We start from the raw sequence: 12,121 nt of genomic DNA, 5'->3' as shown, positions 1-12,121 counted from the left end.
AACCCAACAAACATAAAAACTTTAAAAGATGCTAAGGGGTGTTTTTCATCCCTCCCAGGAAAAAGTTGTACTCTAACATATGGTAATTCTGTGGCATCTGGTAAAGAGAATGAAATCCCAGCTAACTTCAGCTCAGGCTCTGTACCAGCAAATAATACGGGACAGGACACCCTTCCTCTCCCAGATCTGCAATGACAGCAGCATGTTGGTTTTGTCTCTGTGACTGTTAAAAGGTTTTTCACGCTGGACTCGGGGGACATAACATGTCTTGGGCTAAGAGCAGAATTTACCTCTTTGCCTTTGGTATGGTAAATCTACAAACATGAAACTATGCCCTGGTTTTCCTCCCTTTCCTCTTCTGCTGTAGAATCAGCAGAAACCTTGTCACTGACTTGCCAGAAAGCAAGAGGGCTATGTACAGATACAAGGATTTGCACCAAAATATCTGCTTGATATCAGTTTGTAAATTAATAGAACTTTACAAAGATTCACCTAAAAGAATGCCGGTTTAGAAATGTCTATGACATGAGATCCTGAATAGCTATCCATTTTGGCAAGAAAAAGAATTGTTCTATAATTTTTCATTGTAAGATGTATCTGGAGAATCAAATTTATCACTAGTATAGTAAGCATGTGTGAGTTCACCGTCTTTAATGCAGTGGCATCTATTTAGGTTAGCAGCTAATTTAGGAGCCTGAAGTTAGAAATCAAAACCTGGAAATGCAGCTGACTGAAGCAATCCTACTCTCAAATGCTGAATGTGTGTAGCTCTTATTTATAGTAAGAAAGGGAACAGCACCTAGGTGTTAATAGATAATTTCTTCTATTTAGGAATCAAAATATCCTCAAAGTTTGCTTTGGTCCCTTACTGAAAGAGCTACAAAGCTCCCTTCAGAATAGATAAAACTGTTTCTTCAAGTATTTTCCCATGCAGATCTCTAACCCATATGTTTTCATCTTCAGACTCCAGTACCAGATTCACAGATAAAGCTACCATAATGCTTTGGAAAAATTAGTAATCTTAAGCTAATGTTTTAAATAAGGAACCACTTAGCTGACCATTCTCACACAAAAATTTAGGATTTAAGTAAGTTAGCTTTTGTCCAGGTTACCACCTGGAGCCCAAAGAAAATTTACATACGGTTGATTTGCCTCCTTGCTACTCTTTCTACAATATAACTTGTGCTATGTCTTAAGAATATATCATATAAGCCCTGTGAATCACTGAGATATTCCTCCATTTATACCTGGTGTCATCTGCAACCAGAAATGGACTGGGGACCTCTTAGGATTCTGGTTGTAAATAGGAAGAAGTAAATGCAAGTTCAAGATTTTCTTATCTTTCAGAATGCAGCAAATTAATTATTTGCAAGTCCTCGCTTATTATTTCATCTCCCATTTTACAATGCAAATTCAAAAGTAAACCTCCCTGTCAAGAAAATGAATGCTTAGCATTTATACAGTGTTTTATCAATTCAAACAAACGTGTAAGCATGTCAGTCCTACAAACCCTGCTCTCTTAGCGTATTAAAGACCACAAGACTGGGCCACCAATATAATTCAGTGTCATGACCTAAACCAAAGACTAGACATTTTGTTTTCTTCTTCGTTTTCCAAACTACGTGTGTACTGATTTCTCTGGGCAGCGTGGGCTTCACACTCAGCACAATGGGACCTCACTTTTGGTATGGAAATTAAATCACAAATTTTAACATTTATGGAGCCCCTTTGGACTTAACACCAGCACAACTAAACTCAGAGCTGTCCTTCCATCTACAGATAGCTCTTCTTCTGACACTGCAAGGAGTTCACAAACACTCAGCATGTCCAACTGCATGTTTCCTGACTATTTGTAGTTGTAGCCTTGATGAGCAGACAGAAAGGTCCCTGAATTCTGTCTTATGAGCACCCCACAGTGTCAGGTACAGATTTTATGAAGCCTCAGAGCAGAAAATATGAGCACTCATGAAGTCTGAATTGGAGGGAGAAGGAACCTTCTACAAGGAACCTGGTATTCTGCAGATGCATTTGGAAATATAAAAAGAGTGGGGAACACGCATTCCTCAACATCAGCAGCTCTGGGTTAACTGCAATAAAACAATCAGAGAAGCAAACCCTAGCCTTGCTTCCACAGCCACAGCAAGGAAAGGGCTGATTTTGCAACTCCCTGCTCGTGCAAATAGCCCCATGAAAGGAAAAGGGACCACTGGCACAGGTCATTGGAGCAGCTGCCCCTAAGCAAGTGCTCCTGTGTGAGCACATCCCTTCTTTGTGGTCTTTGACATGTCTTACTGCTCCTCATCACATAGGCTGAAGCTTTAGCAAACTAAAATTCCAAACCAACAACCAAAACCATAAAACCCCAACCCACTTTGCCACCTAAACTGAAACAAAGCTCCTAAAACGAGTCCTAGATTCAATTACCAATGATGTATAAGGAGAAGTTTAATAAATAAATTAGTAAAGCTAAACCAGGCTGCAGCCTGGAAGACACAGTACAGTTGAACACTTATACCCCTTAACATACATGACAGGAGAATTCACACATTAACAACAGGTTAGGAGTGATAACTATGGGTCAGCAGTCTTTTTGGTTTTAAGCTGGGAGTTGCATCTACCTGCAGAATGATAATATAGCTTCATTTCTAATTGCACCAGGCAACCTTGACCTAGTAGACCTTGCATCCACTGAAGTCGATGGATTTGAACCAACAACCAAGAGAGGAGATGAATAAAGACACCCTTGCAAAAGTATTTAATATTCAGTTTTCTTTTTAAAAAAAGACCTTTTTTTTTTTTTAAATGGACTTCTAACTTCACATACAAATGTGCTATATATGACTGTACACACAACAGGAAGGCTGTTAAGCACGGGAGAAAGGTAGTATATATTGCACAACCAGTGGAAATACTTGAAGAAAACTGCTAGAACTCTACAAACTATTTTTAATTAAAAGCATCCAATATCTCAGCAAGCGGCTGATAATTAGCTTCATTATTGTAATTTAATATGCTAGACTTCACAATCTCTGTGAATGACTCTACTTTAGAACCATTTTAATTCTATTTTTAATTTCCGCCTCATCACACAGCTCAATGTAAATAATAACTACAAGGATGAGAGGTGGTCCTTTCTGAAAACTGAAAACTGCGAGTCATAATAAGCACTTCAGTGTCCTTCCATTTCTGTTTTAAGAAAAACCCTCCAGGTATTTTAAAGGACTGCATTAAAACAATAAAAAAAAAAAAAATTTAAACTAAGTGAATCAATTTGTCTCCCTCTACACTAATTCCATATTCAGCATTTGCTACAAAGTCTCAGGAGATGTTTAGTTCATTCAGTTGTTTCTCTCTTCCTGCCCAGTGTAAATTCTGGTTAACTGCACGAATTGACAATACAATTATGAGCATACAGTGAAATTTCAATGGAGAGCTCCTGTCTGCAAAATGAAGGAAGCACTGTAATTCAACACACAAGATTAAGAAAAGAACTCTACTAACAATGCAGATGTGAAACATTTATATGCCTGGCATACGTAAAATTAATTTCCATGTTAGTGAACAATTGTGAGGGTGTAAGAAAAGTTGTCTCAAAAGATCCTACATAATTCTCGTTTCTTTGGGTATCCTTTTTCAAAGCACTGAAAAATGATCTTTTATGCACGTATGTATTTTCCATATGCATTCTTCTTAATATTCTACTGTGTTTGAGCTATATTCATGTAACAATTCATCGTTAAAGGACAAAAGAAAAAAATCTGTTCTTTTATTGACTCTGTGTGCAAATTACTGGACTTGCAAACATGAAAAGGCTCTTCCTTCAAGTTTTTGAATTGCAACCAGAGTCATTATAAACTGTTTCCACAAGATGAGAAAAATATGAAGGTAATTTTCCTAATTAAGGCCACATTTTATTAATGCATTAAACTCTGTCACCTTTATTTACTAAAAATAAAGCAGAAAAGTGTAATAAATTCACCATGACAAAGGAAATGCACACATTTCCATCTTATAAATAAACTGCCTAAAACAAGGTGAGGTGTGGAAATTAAGGCACTCAATCTGAGAACACAGCACATTCTCAAGTGGCCAAATTGGGCTCATGGATGTTCTTCCAGGGCTCCCACATGTGAGAAGGCAAGCAGCAGATGCAAAACTGTATTTTTTGTATCCATATATATAAAGATGATTTTAAAAGTGTAGGATGCACAGCATATCTAAATATGCAATAGAAAAAAACATAAAAGGATCCCTCTAGAACTGTTATTGCAGAGTATCCCCAACAATTTCAGTAGTTAATTTATCCAAATTATAGGAGGTTTCAATAACCCTGTTTTATGATCACAGAATTGCTTCCTAATTTCCCTTCAAACTATTCAAGCTCTTACATATTATTAAATGACATTATCAGCCTGAATAAGCATATTAGCACTGTGTGATTTTTTTTTTCCCTCAATAAACCTAAAAATAACTCCTAAAAAATTACTATAATTGAAAAGAATTAGCAAATTTCTCCACACTACATGTTTCAGTTAACTCACTCTGCTTTTGCAAAAATTTTGGACCCAATCCACTACGGACAATTCCAGCTTTATATTACAGTTGCTCCACTGTTCCCAGCGAGTTGACACAAATAGAAAAATGAAGCAATGCAGTCGGGAATCAGATCTATCTTACGGAACAAGTTTCTCTTTTATTGAGAAAGCTAGAGCAACAGGGATCACAAGAAGAAATGTAAATCTTTCACATGAAATACACTTCAAAATAAGCTAAAGAAGTGGACAGTTCCCACTGCTTAAAAAAAAAAAAGTATGCCAATTTCAGTGTGACTGCTTTTCAAAAACTGCAGTCAGAATGGCCTTTTGGGGCATTTAGACAAGAAGCATGAATGTACCATGCAGGTCCCAAACCTGTACTCTCTCATGCCCATGAATTTGCAGTGTTACAAATAAAGCTAAGAACATGCATGTATCTTTTCAGGACTAGGACCAATCTTTGCAGTCACTCCACTGTGTTGGTAGTGATTGTCTCGGTGCAAAAAAAAAAACCCTGCAAAACCCTCTGCAATCTCTTCTAGTTCACCAGCTTAAAGCCTGGAGGAAGGTGTGTCTTAGAGGAGAAGGGTGAAGCAGAAGTTGTTGGGCTTTTCATAACAAAGCATCAGAAAATACTCTCAGGGGATAACATAATTATTTCTAAGTTTAGGGAGCAAACAGCACTCTTGTTGGCTCCAAATTGTAGTTACATTTATGTATACATTACAGACATAGGGACAACAACCCACAGTTAACCTTGAAAGCAGGGAGTTTCCTAGCAAAGTCAGTCGTTTTCACTGGATAGTCACTAGGAGATAAAACTCCTGCAGCTACTTTGGACAAACGGAAAGTATTTAATGTAGCCTTCTGTTTAAAAGTTGCCATAAAGCTGACAAGACAGAGGCTGCCTATTTTGCTTCAGATGGAGTTCACATTCATCTCTAAATGCTATTCCAGCAGGGGAAAAAAATAATCTTCGGATTACAGAAAAAAATAACAGTGTGGAACAGGTCTTTCCCCTTTCAACTTTTGTGTTGCTTTGCAAGCATTTAAAAAACTCTTCCCAAAGAATCATAGTCCCAGAAAAACTGAATGAGAGCCCTTACCGTCTATTCCTCAACTGACACAATGTACTCCCAGTATCCTGAAGGTGCGTAGCAACTGCATTAAATCCAGCGGTGTTTGTTCAGCAGCACAGCCTCCTACTCTCTCTTGCTTATTTTTTGAGTGAGGAAGGATTCTGAGAGGAAGCAAATAATTCCCAAGCCTTTCCTTCTGTGTGATTTTATACTTCCTAGAAAAGTGGGGTTTGTTGACTGGGAGGGGAATGCCAGGGGAGCCCACTACAATGCCAGCAGCACATCCCACCGTACACTCATAAGGATGACAACTTTTTCCAAATTGCTACAGTATGTTTTACTACTTTACTATATTTTCTTTGGTCTAATTCAATTACTTTTAATAATAGTAGAAAGTAATGACTGGTCAAAATGTAATCAAATACATATGTGAATCTTGACAGAAAAACAATAAAATTCACTATGGACCCAGCTCTTCTTGCACATAAAACAAGAGCAAAAGAAAAAAATTCCCACAGGTCTTCAGTGGAAGCTTTTCCTGACAAAGAGCCACACAATTAGGCTGTGATCCATGACTTTTGATATCCTCTGGACTTTTTAAGTAACCGCTGCCAAAAACGACCTGCCAGAACAGCATACAATTCATTATGCCCTGTTGCTGAAATACAGACTGGACCCGTTTCCTTGTTTTCTGCAAGATTGTGACGTTAGTGTAAGAAGTACCTAAGCTCAAATAAAACATATCTGGAAATGTTTCTGGCTACATTTTGGAGTTATCCAATTTTAACAATGAGAAACAAGTTTTGTGTTGTAAAACTCTGTGGATTGATTCTTCGCTTACATTTCTTCATTGCTATGCAGTGGAAGTGACAAGCACACTAAGTTTTTGGTATTAAGGTCCACAAAGGAAAGGAAAACCGCTGCGGTAACACCAAGATAGAGACTATTCCATTAATTTTTTTTTCGTAATTGTAAAATGCGTGTAACACAAGTGACAAAAGTGTCATTCATATGTATATAAGAAAATATGCAACCAGACCATTCCCGGAGTGAGCACTGGCAACCAGAAGCTGAGGTAGGAAGTCGCAGGTGTATGACAAGCTTGCCTCTCCACTGCAACTCCTGAGTATGGGACCTACTGAAAATACATCGACTCACTTTACTCGCTAAGAGTTAAGTAGCCACCCTGAGAAATACTCAGCTAGTATAAATGATGCACACGGGATTGGCATCTAAGCTTCTCCAGTTACTGGAAGTATGACGGGCAAAGAGACAGGAGTTCCCTGACCTCTCTTCACATTATTACATTGGGCCAGAAAGATTAGTGATTCCTCTTTAATTGCTGGGGTCCACCAGTCCTTCCTGACTGAATTAGGACAGTCAGTACAATTTCATATGATGACTCTGCATTCCTGTTGCTTCTCCTGGAAGCTGTACACAGGTACAGGTATCAGTGCAGGTTTGAAATCCTGGCTCTTATGTCCAGCACTGGACTTCCATTGACTTCAGGCTAGTCATTTTTCTACCTCAGTGGATAAACCTATCTTTTCCTTGGCTTCTTATCTTAAATTTGCCTTATCATTAGGGATATAATTTCTATTTTTATTTTTTTAATAAATTTGCAGGATATCAAACTCTAATTTAGGCAACTTTACTCCAAAAAAGAAAGAAAAAAAAAAAAAAAAGAGAGCACATGGATAGTCACCAGTATTAATATTTGTGAGAAAATCTTTAAGGTTGGAAGCAAATCTGGAAAAAACAGAAACATGAACTAAGGAAAGTGCAGAGCTCTGCAGTATTTTGGGCACTTCCCTCCCTTCCCCTTTCCCCCGAGTTCTGCTAAGCACAGCTATCATTTGAAGAGTTCTTGGTCTTGCTCTACACTTAGCTTCTCATGTCCACATGCAGCAGCTTCAGACTTTGATAAAGCAACAAAGCATACACCCATCAAACTAAAACTTGATTAGGATTGAGGTATCTTGAGGGAGTGGGGGCTAATGGCAGTCTAAGCAGTATATCCTGTATTTTTTTAGTTCACTTTTAAAACAAATATTTATGAGTTAAAATCAAAACATAGCATGTCAATATTAGAAAGAAACTTCTGCATGTGAGTGATGACACCTTTTGGAAAAGGGACATACCATGAACTCCTGTATGCTACTGTTATATTAACCCATGAAGAGGAGTACAAAGAGTTTACATGGGAACATGAACAAGCCCATTCTCAATTTTCTGACTGACAATTTCCCGACTTACAATTTCCCTCATTACAGAACAAAAAAAAAAAAACAAAAAAAAACCCCCAAAAAAACCAAACAAAAAACCCCCCACAAAGTTACCTAAGGGCAAAAATTTGATTTGGAAAATTCAGAAGTAACTACGTTTTCATACAAGAAAGCCATCCCATCCTGCATTTCACAAAGTCTGAACATCTTAAATTCTGTGATTCGCTAGCAAAGCAAGAGAGCAGTGCCACAAGCCACTCAGAATGTGCCCCAGCTCAGCTGGTCTGGAAGAATTCTAAGTACTTGGAAGGAACTTCAGCACTTACTTCTAAATGCAATATATTAATATGCTTTTTCTTTGCATGATTTCAATGATCATTTATAATGCTTAACAGAGAGTCATACTGCATGGTGCTCCGGTATGTATGGGAATTGCAATTGATGTGAGCAGTCAACTGAAGCTAACAGAGCACATCTTTTAAAGGATTTGGCCCTTATAATGCATTACAGCTTCCAATTTTAAACCTAGGCTATTGAATATAGCAAATGGGTTGTTAAGATGAATGCAACAAATACAAACAGGATTAGATACCTGGCTTATTTCATTTGGGTGGATTTTGGACAGCTGGACAGTAAAGGTATATGGATGTAACCTTGGTAGCATCTATCAAGAAGAAAAATACCTAGCCAGGGAGCTCTCATTCTAACTTCTAATCCCTACACAAAGTCCTTTGGAAACACTACTTAAAACTAAAACCAGACAACATTATGTTCCTTTACAATAATTTACATAGTTTAAAGATAATTTGCCATCATAAACTACAATTATTTTCTAACACAATATTATTAACTCTTTAACAATTTCGAAAGCAGAATGCTTTGCACAACCGTCTGGCAGCGTCACCATACCTTCTAGACCAAGGCAGAAAAGTAATCCAAGAAGTAATCAAGTTTCTTGAAGCACAAAATGAAAAGTTTCCTTAGAATTGACTGCTGCAGTGGGAAGTTGTTTCTTCACACACACCGTTTCTAACTACACGCATCTTCTTTAGCAACGACTACACAGCGAAACATCCCTTCACAGAGAGGGTAAGTTGGCGGAGCCTGGTGAAAGAAAACCTCCAGCTGTGACAGGCTGTGTCGCAAGGAGGAAAACTTCTGGTGGCCCCGCTATTCGGAAGTCAGCAACTTCTCCTCTTAACGCCGTTCACCTCAAGCGCGCAAGGGCTGCTAGTTTTACAAGTTTTTAATAGCTTTTACAACCTCCGTACCTGCCTCCCCGCTGCATATTCCAGGCGCCAACAATTCGAACTGGGGCTTTGAATGAGCCGAGGTGCTGCAGTTGACGTGAGGAGGCGAGAACGACTGGCCCGCACCGGCTCCTGCACGGGACAACGCTCCCACCGCCCCGCCGCCTCCCCCCCTTTTCGAATCAATGAACACCCCTTCCCGGCCGTCGCCTGACGGCTACTGATCTCTGACATTTCAAGGGAGCGCTACAGAACTCCTGGATCACACCCCAGCAGCGGCGCAATGTTTTCAAATGAAAAAAATGGCTCAAAATAAAAAAAAAAAAAACAAACCACAAACAAACAAAAAGCCGGTGGGACGCGGAGGAGGGGAACAAGGGGTGGGATGGGATGACCTGCCTGCTGGGCTCCGCACACTCCGCTGTACGTTCCCGACAACTTCTCTCTGGCAGCTCCGGCTCCGCGCAGCCCCCCTCACCCCTCCCCCGCCGCAGCCGCTGGGGGCTGGCCCCTCGCCTGCCCCGGGAGTCTGGGGCAGGTGCCCGCCCGGGACCCCTCCGCCCCGCGGTACCTGCTACACCGGGGCTGGGGGGAGCGGCAGCTGCGGCGGCGCGCCTCGGCGCCGCTCCATGTGCCAGCGCTGCCCCGCCGGCGGCGGCTCCGCGCCCGGTCCCTCCTCCGCTGCTCCCTCCTGCTCTCCGCCCCGCTCCGCACCCGCGCACGCCGGCGCCCCTGTCGCCACCGCCTGGGAGGGCTGCGGAGGGGTTCTACCTGGAGAGGTGCTCTCCCGGGGCCCCCGCAGGCTGCATCGGGCTGGAGGCGCGGGAAGGGGGCCGGGCTCCGCGCCGCCCCGCCGGGCACTCCAGGGTCCCGGCTCCAGCGGTGCAGGAGGTCTCCCAGGGCAGCGGCACCCAGAAACTGCGATACAGGTGGATGTGACCTGCCGGCAGATGCAGACATCCACCTGCGAGGCCTCAGAGCTGAAGTTAAAGTGGTCAGGTCATCCTTCATCCATCACAGCCCGGTTATTCACATCCCACGCAAAATGTGTCCTGCACTTTTTTGGAACTTGGATTGAACACTTGTATGATCAGAACCGAGGTGACTTACTTCAAATCAGTAGCAGAGGCAGTCACTGAAATCCAGACCTGCTGCTTCAATGCAGAGGGCACGGTGAACCTAATGGAAATCACTTAAGAATCAAGCACATACTCTGTGGAGGATCAGGATCTCATTTTCGCTTTGCCTCAGTTCCTCATCTGTAAGATGAGGATAATAATACTTCCTTTCTCACATCCTATCTTTATCTGTGCTCTCAAATTACAAAAAAAAAAAAAAAAAAAAAAAAGTGTAATTTTATGCATGTGAGCAATCTCATTGACTTAAAAGGGACAATTCAGAGGTGCAAAGTTAAGCAAGCATGTAAACCTGGGAAAACGCTGCGTAACAGAAATTGTCTACTACTTACTAGAAGTTTATACTGTACAATGAAATGACGTCTCCAATGCTAAGTTGGGCTTCTTTTAGAACAGAAATGTCAAGACTGTCCTTGGGGATTTATTTCAGGCACTCCTTCCTTCAGAAAAGCTCTGCAGACATGATTGCTGTGTGTTACACAAGCTGGGGTAATACCCGGGTACGCTCGAGGTGAACCAGGTATGCCCAGTACCTCTCAAGCTTTTGATTTTTCACACTTGTCTTTACAGAGATGCAGAACCCTCCTTTTACTGCAACTTATAAAAGGACTTTATGGACCTAATAACGTTGAAACCCAGATCCAAATCCTCCTCTTATTTTTTCCATAATAACCCCACATTTTCCAGCAGGTTTGCATACATGTAACAAAAGCTTTTGATCAGTGGATTCACATTCCGGTATTAAAAGAAATGAAAAAAAAAAAAAAGAAAGAAAGAAAAAACCCCATATCCACAGAACAGTGCCACCATAGGCTTAGCAGTTAGTACCTTTTTACAGGAAATCCTAAAATGCTCTGCCTCAGCAAGACTGGGAAATACAAGCAGGGAGAGCTTCAGCAACCATGGAAGCTGATTAGCTCAAGGGAATGAAGCAACTTTTCACAGATACGTGTATCTGGATAGTCTGAAGTAAAAGGACCTACACTCCGCTGAGGATCATCAATCTCAGAAGCACTTTGCTGCTCTCCTGTGCTCCAGCTGCTACAGGACCTGAAGGCCAGCGGCCATGAGCCCACTTTAGCCTATTGGCAGGGGGGAAGCTGATTTGACACAGATATTTAAAGGCAAATTTGATGCCATGCAAGCCCTGATTTCTCATTAACATTCAATAGGAGTTTTAAGATCAGAATCAAGTTGCTGGATGTGTATGAGCTGAGCTGCTGAAGTCAAGTCTTGTAAGATGTTAAGCATCTTCTGTAACTCACTGTGCTTAGGGGTTGTTATCAGATCATAGGAGCTCTCAGGACTTAGATGATGTTTGAAGATCCGTTTATGGCTGATGCCCATAAGAGTTACTAGCGGTGCAGTTGCAGCAGCACTGAGCTCATTGCTGGCAGGTTGCTCTCATGTACAGCCAGTTTCTTGCTGGGATAGCAGCAATGGGCAGTCTGAAGAGAGCTCTGCTGCCCCAGTGATGCTTACCAAGGCTAGAGCTACTTCAGTCAGATCTGCTAAGGGGTAAGTGCAGATAAACACTTAGACACTTGTCTGAGGATCCAAATTCTATAATCCATTTCTTGCAATATTTCCACTGACATTGCTGGGAATTTTGGATGAGCCAGAGTGGGTTGTAAAAGATATAAGGTAGAGCAATGTATAGAAAAAAAAGACAAAAAGTGGCCTTACAGCTGTCTAGTTCATTGCCAGCTAAATATTATCTCAGACTAAGTCTACTAAAGAAACTTTTCCCTTGCTATCAGCTTTATTGTGGGAAGCATCTAATAAGGCTGCACAGAGAATGGTTTCCCTTAGAGTCATTCTTAAATACAAATAGTAATTGTTATTGCAGGAGGTACAATATTTTGAATGCTGCGTATGACCGTTTCCCACTCAGTG

At 41.0% G+C, this 12,121-nt stretch overlaps 1 protein-coding gene across 10 annotated transcripts in view; it reads right to left on the bottom strand.

Annotated features, from left to right (window-relative positions):
- The window catches only part of IKZF1 (IKAROS family zinc finger 1), a 68,265-nt gene extending 57,929 nt beyond the window's left edge, over positions 1 to 10,336 (bottom strand). For 2 of the 10 annotated variants that reach the window (XM_065667685.1, XM_065667681.1), the window contains exon 1: positions 8,749 to 9,076. The gene's annotated coding sequence lies outside the window, so the exon portion shown is untranslated. The other 8 variants (XM_065667683.1, XM_065667682.1, XM_065667687.1 and 5 more) reach the window with 8 other exon arrangements.
- Positions 10,337 to 12,121: the final 1,785 nt, after the last annotated feature.

Source organism: Lathamus discolor, chromosome 2 (genome assembly GCF_037157495.1).
Source record: "Lathamus discolor isolate bLatDis1 chromosome 2, bLatDis1.hap1, whole genome shotgun sequence".
Taxonomy (NCBI): Eukaryota; Metazoa; Chordata; class Aves; order Psittaciformes; family Psittacidae; genus Lathamus; species Lathamus discolor.
The sequence above is the reverse complement of the archived record's forward strand: the minus strand, read 5'-3'. Positions and strand labels throughout refer to the sequence as shown.